This window comes from Ranitomeya variabilis, chromosome 4 (assembly GCF_051348905.1).
Source record: "Ranitomeya variabilis isolate aRanVar5 chromosome 4, aRanVar5.hap1, whole genome shotgun sequence".
NCBI classification, from domain to species: Eukaryota; Metazoa; Chordata; class Amphibia; order Anura; family Dendrobatidae; genus Ranitomeya; species Ranitomeya variabilis.
In genome coordinates, this window is record NC_135235.1 from 297,627,128 (window position 1) to 297,638,891 (window position 11,764).

An 11,764-nucleotide genomic window follows, 5' to 3' on the forward strand; every position below is an offset into this window, starting at 1 on the left:
TATTTCTGTTAATGTTGATGATTATGGCTTACAGCCAATGAAAACCCAAAAGTCATTATCTCAGTAAATTAGAATACTTTATACCGACAGCTTGAAAATTGATTTTAAAATCTGAAATGTTGGCCTACTGAAATGTTTGTTCAGTAAATGCACTCAATACTTGGTTCGGGCTCGTTTTGCATCAATTACTGCATCAATGCAGCATGGCATGGAGGTGATCAGCCTGTGGCACTGCTGAGATGTTATGGAAGCCCAGGTTGATTTGATAGCTGCCTTCAGCTCGTCTGCATTGTTGGGTCTCGTGTTTCTCATCTTCCTCTTGACAATACCTCATAGATTCTCTATGGGGTTAAGGTCAGGCGAGTTTTCTGGCCAATTAAGCACAGTGATACTGTTGTTTTTACACCAGGTATTGGTACTTTTGGCAGTGTGGACAGGGGCCAAGTCCTGCTGAAGAATGAAATTTCCATCTCCAAAAAGCTTGTCGGCAGAGGGAAGCATGAAGTGCTCTAAAATTTCCTGGTAGAAGGCTGCGCTGACTTTGATCTTGATAAAACACAGTGGACCTACACCAGCAGATGACATGGCTCCCCAAACCATCACTGATTGTGGATACTTCACACTAGACCTCAGCAGCTTGGATTGTGGCTTCTCCACTCATCCTCCAGACTCTGGGACCTGGATTTCCAAATGAAATGCAAAATTTACTTTCATCTGAAAACTACACATTGGACCGCTGAGCAACAGTGCAGTTCTTTTTCTCCTTGGCCCAGATAAGACGATTCTGCCGTTGTCTATTGCTCATGAGTGGCTTGACACAAGGAATGTGACACTTGAAGCCCATGTCCTGGATACGTCTGTGTGTGGTGGCTATTGAAGCTATGGCTCCAGCAGCAGACCACTCCTTGTGAATCTCCCCCAAATTTTTGAATGTCCTTTTATTAACAATCCTTTCAAGGCTGCGGTTATCCCGGTTGCTTGTGCACCGTTTTCTACCACACTTTTTCCTTCCACTCAACTTCCCATTAATATGCTTGGATACAGCACTCTGTGAACAGCCAGCTTCTTTACAATTACCGTTTGTAGCTTACCCTCCTTGTGGATTGTGTCAATGATGCCTTCTGGACATCTGTCAAGTCAGCAGTCTTCCCCATGATTGTGGAGCCTACTGAAAAAGACTAAGGGACCTTTTTAAATGCTTAGAAGCCTTTGCAGGTGTTTTTTGTTAATTATTCTCATTTACTGAGATAATGACTTTTGGGTTTTCATTGAAATAGATCCTCTGTTTGTAATGACTGTATATACAGTGGGGGAAACAAGTATTTGATCCCTTGCTGATCTTGCAAGTTTGCTCACTGACAAAGACATGAACAGTCTACAATTTTAAGGGTAGGTTAATTTTAACATTGAGAGGTAGAATATCAAATGTAAAATCCAGAAACTCACATTGTATAAATTATGTACATTTATTTGCATTTTGCAGTGAGAAACAAGTATTTGATCCCCTACCAACCATTAAGAGTTCTGGCTCCTACAGACCAGTTAGATGCTCCTAATCAACTCAATGCCAGGAAAATGAGAAATAATCTGCAGCATGTCCATTCTCTGCACGTTTTTCACCATCGCCTTCACTTAAATCAGTTAAAAACGTATCAAAAACGCGCCTTTCTGTAGCTCCATTTTTCCTGGACAAGAGATGCAGAAATGGTGCAGAAATTTTTACACAATGTGTGCACATAGGCTTAATGTCCAAAAATGGATCAGTTGTGTTACTGCTACAAACAGAAGTAGAGGCATCCCATTGATTATTGTGGCGTCCATCTGGTTTCCATTCGCCGTCGGTTTTTAGAAGTAAAAGCTCATCTTCCAGGACTTTTTTTTTCCAGTTCTAAAAAAAAAACTGACCCCAAATGGAAACCAGACTGGGACCCATAATCAATAGAGGCCCCCTGCTTCCTCTGTTTACAAAAGGATCAGTTTTTTACGTGAATTCCATGTGTCCGTTCCTGACCTGCAGGCTTTCTTTTACAACATTATTGTGGGCAGCTTTACATCTTTTTAAATGGTTATTCCCATCTTCATAGATGGATATTGTCCATATTGATTCTTCAAGCAATTTACTACTTACTAAAATTAGCAGCCGTTATCGAGATATTAAAACTTTTCCAGGAGACCGACCTCCTGGCCAGGATTTAGTGGCTCCAGTGATACTGGACAACTTCAAAGCAGCGTGTACAAGCTCAATAGAGAGAAGCTTGTAAGCGCTGTGCATGTTCTGTTGTCTAGCAGCAGAAGCTTGTAAGCGCTGTCATGTTCTGTTTTCTAGCAGCGGAAGCTTGTAAGCGCTGTGCATGTTCTTTTGTCTAGCAGCGGTGGCCTCCAAGTTAAAAGAGTTAATATCTCAAGAACGGCTGAAAATTTTTATATGCAGTAAATTGCAAAATTGTTTGATAAATTCGGAGCCAGTTTTCTTGACAATTTACAAGATCATCCAAGGGTATATTCACACAAAACTGGAATTTTCCCGACAAATATTTTCACCCTTAAATTGATAAATTAGCCCTTCTTTGCAATTTCTTATCTTCTATATTGCTGTATAATATGTGGTGACCTGCTCCTTGGCAGCCTTACAATTCATCACAGCTACGTCTCCTAACCGATCGGTAATAACTTAGAAATGCCATTATAGGACACATGCTCAGTGTCTCCCCCGCCTGGTCAAAAGTAGTATGACAAGCAGTTCAACCATTCAATCTCTACAGCTGCCCTTGTCCTCTGTAGTACTTTACTGTATCTACCGCAGACTTTTTAGCTGATGTAAAACTACAATTCCCAGCATCCCCCCCTTCCCCCCGAGCATGAAAATATATAATTTGGGGGTTGAAAGAGGAACCCTATTACTTGGGAATCCTGCTTGAAACACTCTCACAAGAAATAATAAAATGAGAGATATATATGTGTTATCTGCTGCCCCCTTCTGGATGTAACTGGAGCAGCAGGATGGTTAGTCATTTGAAATTGTGAGCCACATAGATCCCTAGTTCAGGTTTATTAGATCAGTTTGGACATAAAGAAAGGCTATCAATTATGGTATCACAATATCGCCTGATATCAGCCTGTTTCTGGACAGAGGAGGTTCAGCGCTGCACATTAGTTTTCTAGTATGTGCTGATCTATTTCATTTTTTGCATTGTACATTTTGGGGTGGTGACTGCCTCCATCTTGGTCGTGCACTCCTCCCCATCTGTCCTTCCTGTCCTTTCATATTATAGACCGGTGGCCGCCCAGGGGATGTACGTTAGTGTTGGTTCCCATCTGACGAGGTCATTGTGTCGCTGGCAGATGGGCTCACACAATTTGATCAAATACCTTGGTGTCCTTAACCCCTTCACAACCTATGACGCATATATACATCATAGGTCTTGTCCCTACGTTCCATGCAGGCTCGGGCGCTGAGCCCGCATGTTTTCCAGCACATATCAGCTGATTTAATTAGCTGACATGTGCCCCTAACAGCTGCGGGTGGAATCGCGATCCACCTACGGCTGTCAACATGTTAAATGCCTCTGTCATTGTCCATCAGCGGCATTTAAAGGGAACCTGTCACCTGAATTTGGTGGGTCCTTTTTTGGGTCATATGGGCGGTGTTTTCGGGTCTTAACCCCTTTTTATCCCGCTGGCCGCACGCTGGTCGTGAAATTGACTTGATGTTGATTCGCTTTCCTCCCTAGTTAATGCGTGCGCAAAGCAATCTTGCCTTGCGCACGCGCAGTATGCTTTGCCCAACTGCGGGCAAAGCCGAAAACCATTAGTGCGCATGCGCTGGCGCACTATGTCCCGGAACACAGCAAAATACTGAAACGTGTCACTAATCCTGCCCATTGGTGCCCGTGTCACATTACTGCGGGGTGCCGATGAGCTGCCATGACACCCCGTGGTCGTGGTCTGCAGGAGACCCCTGTGGTTGTCAGTGCCGATCTGTAAGCGCCAGCCTGTGGCCAGTCCAACCCTGGGTGTAACAAGAAAATAAGCAAAACCCCAGAATTACTTTTTTTTTTTTGGTCGCAGCAACATTACAATAAAATGTAATAACAGCCGATCAAAACATTGTTTCTACCCCAAAATTGAATCAATAAAAACATCAGCTTGGCGCGCAATAAATAAGCCATCACCCAACCCGAGATCCCGAAAAATGGAGACTCTACAGGTGTCGGAAAATGTTGTTGTTTTTTGCAAACTTTGGATTTTTTTTTTATAACCACTTAAAGAAAAAAGAACCTATACGTGTTTGGTATCTACGAACTTGTAGTGACCTAATGGCTGGTCAGTTTTAGCATTTAGTGAACATGGTAAAAAAACAATTGTGGAATTGCGCTTTTCTTTGCAATGTTAACACACATTTTTTTTCTCATTTTCCAGTACACGATATGGTAAAACCAATGGTGTTGTTCAAAAGTACAACTCATCCCGCAAAAAACAAGCCCTCGCATGGCCATATTGACCGAAAAATAAATACCTTATGGTGCTGGGAAGTAGGGGAGCAAAAAAAACAGAAACGCAAAATCGGCAAACCCCAAGGTTGTAAAGAGGTTAAAATGGAAGGGATAAGAATGGATACTCACCTACAGGTTCCCAGTTCCTCCACACTGCTGGCTGTGGTCCCCCCTAGTCTCGCTTCCTCTAGGTGAGCATCTTTAGTTTTGCGTTTTAAGGACACAATGGTCCCAATTGTACAAAGTATTTAAGGGGACAATGCCTTAAAGTGGAGCATGGTTTGTAGTGCTGCCTTCCCTCCCAATATATCCCATCAAATAAAGCCCTTTATATTGTGCTGATTACTGGTGGCTACTATGTATCACTGGGAGATTAGATGCAGGCACAGCTCCCTGCCCCCACATAGCCCAGAGGCAAACACTAAAGACTTGGTAAGTAGTGGGGGCAGCTCTATCATGTTTCACTTGCCTTCTGAGAAGCTTTTGTTTTTTCCTTGCTCTCTGGGCAGCCAAGCCCACATCTGCACATCTCCACATGGACACTCCCTCCTTACAAAGGCATTGTGACCACTATAGAGGCCCAAAATGCAGATTCTCCAAAGTACGGGAAATTACACAAATGCCCCTGCAAAGCACAACTTGCATAATCCGCACTGGCACTGACTGATCCCTTCTGCCACAGTAATAAAAAGTGGTACCAGTGAAATAAATGGTCCCTCAAAATATACAGGGTATTCCAGAGTAATAAACAATTTTTGCTTCACATTTTCTCTCTGGCTAAACCCCTATATATACACTTATGTCTTATAAGATCCGCTCTGGAATATGCAGTGCACCCGTGCATTACGTGGTCAACCTGTTGATTTCGGGTGCAAGGCTTTAGTAAAAGGTTATTCTTATTCGATAAAGTGATGGCAGATTGCTAGGATATGCTATCACTTAATGATTCATGAGAGTTCGCCATATGGGACACCCAGCAATCCTGAGAATAGGGAGAACTTGACTACATTTGCAAATTGCCTCTTCAAAGAGGAAGAGGACTAGAACTCGAGTGCCACCTATAGAAAGTAGGAATCCTAAAAGTCAATACTGACCCTTTAACGAGCCTTGATACATAACTTAGCATTAAAGCCAAACCAGAATCTTAATTTGCCTATATGGTGTTTTGGGGTTAGTGCCACTCATTAGTGCAAAGCATGAGATCTGTTTGGGATAAGCGAGAGGCTTAAGACTGGGATCTAAGGGGTAACGTTTATCCTTGTGGAGAGCGACAAGCCAGGCCTAGCATGTCAGAGTGAAGAGACTTATACACCATGCATGCTCGTGTGGGAAATTAAATATTTCCCAGGGGAGCATGCATGGCATATAAGTCTCCTCACTCTGACATGCCAGGCCTGGCTTCTCACTCTCCACAAGGATAAATGTTTCCAGGGGAGCATGCATGGCATTTAAGTCTCCTCACTCTGACATGCCAGGCCTGGCTTGTCACTCTCCACAAGGATAAACGTTACCCCTTAGATTATAGACTACATTCACACTTCCATTTGGAAATTCTGTTTGTTTGCTCCATTCTTAGGAAGTCCTGGTGCATAACAGAATCAGGGCGACCTCATTGATTATTATAAGGTCGGTCTGGGTCCTGTTATATGTCAGTTTTTAAAATGTTGCAAAGTAAAGTAAAAAGTTTTCCTTCTACTCTAACCATGGACATATAACGGCACCCAAACAGACCCCGTAATAATCAACGAACCCCTCCGTAATGTAGTGGATCGGTTTATTTCCTTTCATCTGTTCTGGTTTTAGGAACAGACAAATGTAAATACAGGTGTGAACCCAGATAAAAAGAGCTGTAACACTAATCCGGTACTGCGGAGAGTCGTTTCCAGGATCATTAGGAATCTCAGAGATCGGAAGCTCAGTAATGAGTACGGGCAGTTTTGTGCTGTTGGTAGGAAGCAGTAAGCATTCGCAAGTGCCGTGCTGCCAGAGCCACAATCCCATCCGTTTACCCAGGCGGCACTACAGTGATGCCAGTAATAACAGTCTAGGTATGAGTGCATGCTCCTCAATGGAAAGAAGTGACATGACTCAGAACAGGAAACGCTCACATGGAAATCCCCCGGAACGGATTTATTTACTCTGCATTAGGAAAAAAGAAACACGGCATTTATAATGAGGCTTCTAGGGTGCAGATGTCTGAGATGAAACAGCCGAAATAGTTTTAGGTTTCTCATCAGTACAATCCCGACAATACAAATATTAATCTGACTGATGGCTGGACACTTCCCACTGTGATCTCAGCCTTACATTGCTGGGAGACTGTTGATCTGATGACGTGTTCACCATGAATACTGAATTTGGGGAGAACTCACAATGCTGAATTTGGGGAGAACTCACAATGCTGAATTTGGGGAGAACTCACTGCAGCCTTGTGGACACACCTGTGCTATTCTGCTGGGAAAAGTCAGTTTAGGTTTAATACTCCTCTGGCATCCACCTGCCTTCCACCATAAAAAGGGAGTAGTCTGTAATAAAAGGAACTTGGAAGAGGATATTTATGGGCTGCTCTCCACCGGGGTTACTTTACATACAGTCCAATATCCAGAGTCCGGGACATGTTAGCAAGGCCGTTTCTGTGTAACTATTACATCAAACAGCATAACAAACTACATGCAAATATACTTGTCTGATAGAATCTAAAGGTGTTTTCTAGGACAGACTAATTGTATATGTCCATTTAAATATATACCCATTGTATATGTCCATTTAAAGGGGTATTCCCATTGCATGAAGAGATAGCATACAGCTAGGACTTAAGATCAGTGGGGTTGACTTCTGGGACCCAAAATGACCTTGAAAATAAAAGGCAGTAATACTCATTAGGTCCTGTGCCGCATTAAAGTCTTTCCTTGCCCAGCATTGACAGTGCATCATAATGGACGGGTTGCAGGTCACTGCACGGAGGGGGGGGGCACGGTTTGGGGGATTGTCAAGGCATCTCTGTGCAGGAAAAGGAAAAGCAGTGGGGAAAGGGCAGCTGTAGGCCTCTCAGGAATTGGCTGCTGATGAATATGAGTAGTGGCATATCCTAGCAGTATGAGATGCAATATCTTTTATAACAGGGTCATCCCTGTCCGTATTCCCTATTAGAGTATATGAGTGTCATGGAGGATGGATCTCACTCTTATTCTCCCTATATTAGACTCCAGACAGCCTTACAATCTTACATGCATTTAAATTCCCCCGCAGAAAAGTGTGGCTGCGCATGGACTCCAGATAATAGCTGTCATAAGTTATGCACTTGAGGACGGGTCAGTCCTCCTGACATGTCTGTGTCAGTAAATAGAATTCTGGAAATAACTGTTCTGGAGCAGCTTTTCTTTATTCATTCTATTGTGCTGTTCCTCTGTTATTCCTCCTAGAAATGTATTAAAGGGGTTGTCCAGTACACGCTCGAAAATGATGCTCAGCAGAAAGCATATTCGCTCTGCTGGCACCATTACAGTCTGTGGTCCGGTTGGCGCATATGTCCAAATCCCGTTTCTGGGTGCAAACATTTGGCACTGTAATGTAGGCCACACATGTGTTTACCTTGCATAGTCAGAATCTACACGATGCCGAATCTATTGTGGACCAATATTGTACTTTTTTGTGTTCTAGGTTTTTACACAGAACCACATGTGGCTTTGACTCTTGACATACAGTATTATGTAGATATTATTAATAATGTTGTTTCTAGAGGGAATACTTAGATCCAAGTTGTAAAGTACGAATACAATAAAAAGTGAATTCACATCATCCATTTCTGACTCTGCTTAATGTGCGTTATTATGATGTGTTTATTAGCTTTGCATCAGTTTCTTTTTGTTTTTTGTTTTTTTACTTTTGCTATTGTTTTTAGCCTTCTTTAGTTGTGTAATAATCAGAAGGTGTCCTGATCCCGGCGGCCTGGAAAAAGAACGAGGAGGAGGAGATATGTGCTCTCGTCCTAGTGACTTTTCCATGTTGTATTCATTATGGTAATGAGGCAAGCATGCCTACTGTACTTCATTTTGTGCCCGGCTCAAACAATGGCCACTGTGTTATGCGGTGGGCGCACAAATTGTTGCTTCTGCTCCATTACCGAGTAGGTTGGCGACAGTTTATTAACACTTTCCATGGAAGAGTGATCTAACGCCGTACCAGCTCTTACCATGGTCAGGGAACACTCGCTGGTATACAACATGACTATTTCACATGCTGTTCATACTGTGATGTTTTTTCCCAAAATTGTACATGTCACTGTGTTATTTCTACACCAAGAACAGAAATGACATTTCCTGAAATCCCTAAAAACATCTTTATTTTTAAGAACCGTGGATTGCAATCTGCAGTTCTCCCACTGGCCTGAAAATGCAAGTCTCAGCATGCATAGCAGTCTATAGGATTCATGGCTTGCTGGGACTTGTAGTAACACAACTGGCGAGCCACAAACAAATGTAGAGAATTCCACCAAAGTGTTAGTACAGACACGTACTGATATGTTTATAGTGCCGGCCATATTCTGACCATAGAAGGTGAAGTTCATATATTTGTGCTCTTCTGAAAAAGACCAATACTGGTACTACCAGAACGGAGGCCGGGCAGTGTCCAAAGTGACTGTTGACTTCATTCAAGGGAATGGCTCCACCAGGGTTTCCATTGGAATCCTGCTTTTCAGGAATTCTTGGCTGAAAGTGCTGTACACTGTATTTGTGGTACCCTAGATTAAATTTTGCATTTCACATTAAAAGATGTAGGCTTCTCGAAGGAGGCACCTACAGGACTGTAGTCACATCTGAGTACTATGGCCCGAGATCAACCTTGCCAATCAGCGTACATTAACTCTGGGCTGCGTCATCACTGTGGTCCTTAGTAGTCACATTTCCGTACTTATTATACCTGTACTGTGACATCACTGTGTATATTATCCCTGTACTGTGACATCACTGTGTGTATTATCCCGGTACTGTGACATCACTGTGTATATTATCCCTGTACTGTGACATCACTGTGTGTATTATCCCTGTACTGTGACATCACTGTGTGTATTATCCCTGTACTGTAACATCACTGTACTGTGACATCACTGTGTGTATTATCCCTGTACTGTAACATCACTGTGTGTATTATCCCTGTACTGTGACATCACTGTGTGTATTATCCCTGTACTGTGACATCACTGTGTATATTATCCCTGTACTGTGACATCACTGTGTGTATTATCCCGGTACTGTGACATCACTGTGTATATTATCCCTGTACTGTGACATCACTGTGTGTATTATCCCTGTACTGTGACATCACTGTGTGTATTATCCCTGTACTGTAACATCACTGTACTGTGACATCACTGTGTGTATTATCCCTGTACTGTAACATCACTGTGTGTATTATCCCTGTACTGTGACATCACTGTGTGTATTATCCCTGCACTGTGACATCACTGTGTATTATCCCTGCACTGTGACATCACTGTGTGTATTATCCCTGTACTGTGACATCACTGTGTGTATTATCCCTGTACTGTGACATCACTGTGTGTATTATCCCTGCACTGTGACATCACTGTGTGTATTATCCCTGTACTGTGACATCACTGTGTATTATCCCTGCACTGTGACATCACTGTGTATTATCCCTGTACTGTGACATCACTGTGTGTATTATCCCTGTACTGTGACATCACTGTGTGTATTATCCCTGCACTGTGACATCACTGTGTGTATTATCCCTGTACTGTGACATCACTGTGTATTATCCCTGTACTGTGACATCACTGTGTGTATTATCCCTGTACTGTGACGTCACTGTGTTTATTATCCCTGTACTGTGACATCGCTGTGTGTATTATTCCTGTACTGTGACATCACTGTGTGTATTATCCTTATACTGTGACATCACTGTGTGTATTATACTTATACTGTGACATCACTGTGTGTATTATCCTTATACTGTGACATCACTGTGTGTATTATCCTTATACTGTGACACCACTGTGTGTATTATCCCTGTACTGTGACATCACTGTGTGTATTATGTCTGTACTGTGACATCACTGTGTGTATTATCCCTGTACTGTGACATCACTGTGTGTATTATCCCTGTACTGTGACATTACTGTGTGTATTATCCCTGTACTGTGACGTCACTGTGTTTATTATCCCTGTACTGTGACATCGCTGTGTGTATTATCCCTGTACTGTGACATCACTGTGTGTATTATCCCTGTACTGTGACATTACTGTGTGTATTATCCCTGTACTGTGACGTCACTGTGTTTATTATCCCTGTACTGTGACATCGCTGTTGTGTATTATTCCTGTACTGTGACATCACTGTGTGTATTATCCTTATACTGTGACATCACTGTGTGTATTATCCTTATACTGTGACATCACTGTGTGTATTATCCTTATACTGTGACACCACTGTGTGTATTATCCCTGTACTGTGATATCACTGTGTGTATTATCCCTGTACTGTGACATCACTGTGTGTATTATCCCTGTACTGTGACATTACTGTGTGTATTATCCCTGTACTGTGACGTCACTGTGTTTATTATCCCTGTACTGTGACATCGCTGTGTGTATTATCCCTGTACTGTGACATCACTGTGTGTATTATCCCTGTACTGTGACATTACTGTGTGTATTATCCCTGTACTGTGACATCACTGTGTTTATTATCCCTGTACTGTGACATCGCTGTGTGTATTATTCCTGTACTGTGACATCACTGTGTGTATTATCCCTGTACTGTGACATTACTGTGTGTATTATCCCTGTACTGTGACATCACTGTGTATATCATCCCTGTACTGTGACGTCACTGTGTCTATTATCCCTGTACTGTGACATCGCTGTGTGTATTATCCCTGTACTGTGACGTCACTGTGTGTATTATCCCTGTACTGTGACATTACTGTGTGTATTATCCCTGTACTGTGACATCACTGTGTGTATTATCCCTGTACTGTGACATCGCTGTGTGTATTATTCCTGTACTGTGACATCACTGTGTGTATTATCCTTATACTGTGACATCACTGTGTGTATTATTCCTGTACTGTGACATCACTGTGTGTATTATCCTTATACTGTGACATCACTGTGTGTATTATCCTTATACTGTGACATAGCCGTTTTATTATTCCGGTAGTGTGACATCACACTGTGGATTATCCTTGTAGGGAGGCTTCACTGTATTTATTATTCCGGTAGTGTGACATCACTGGGTGCATTATGTAG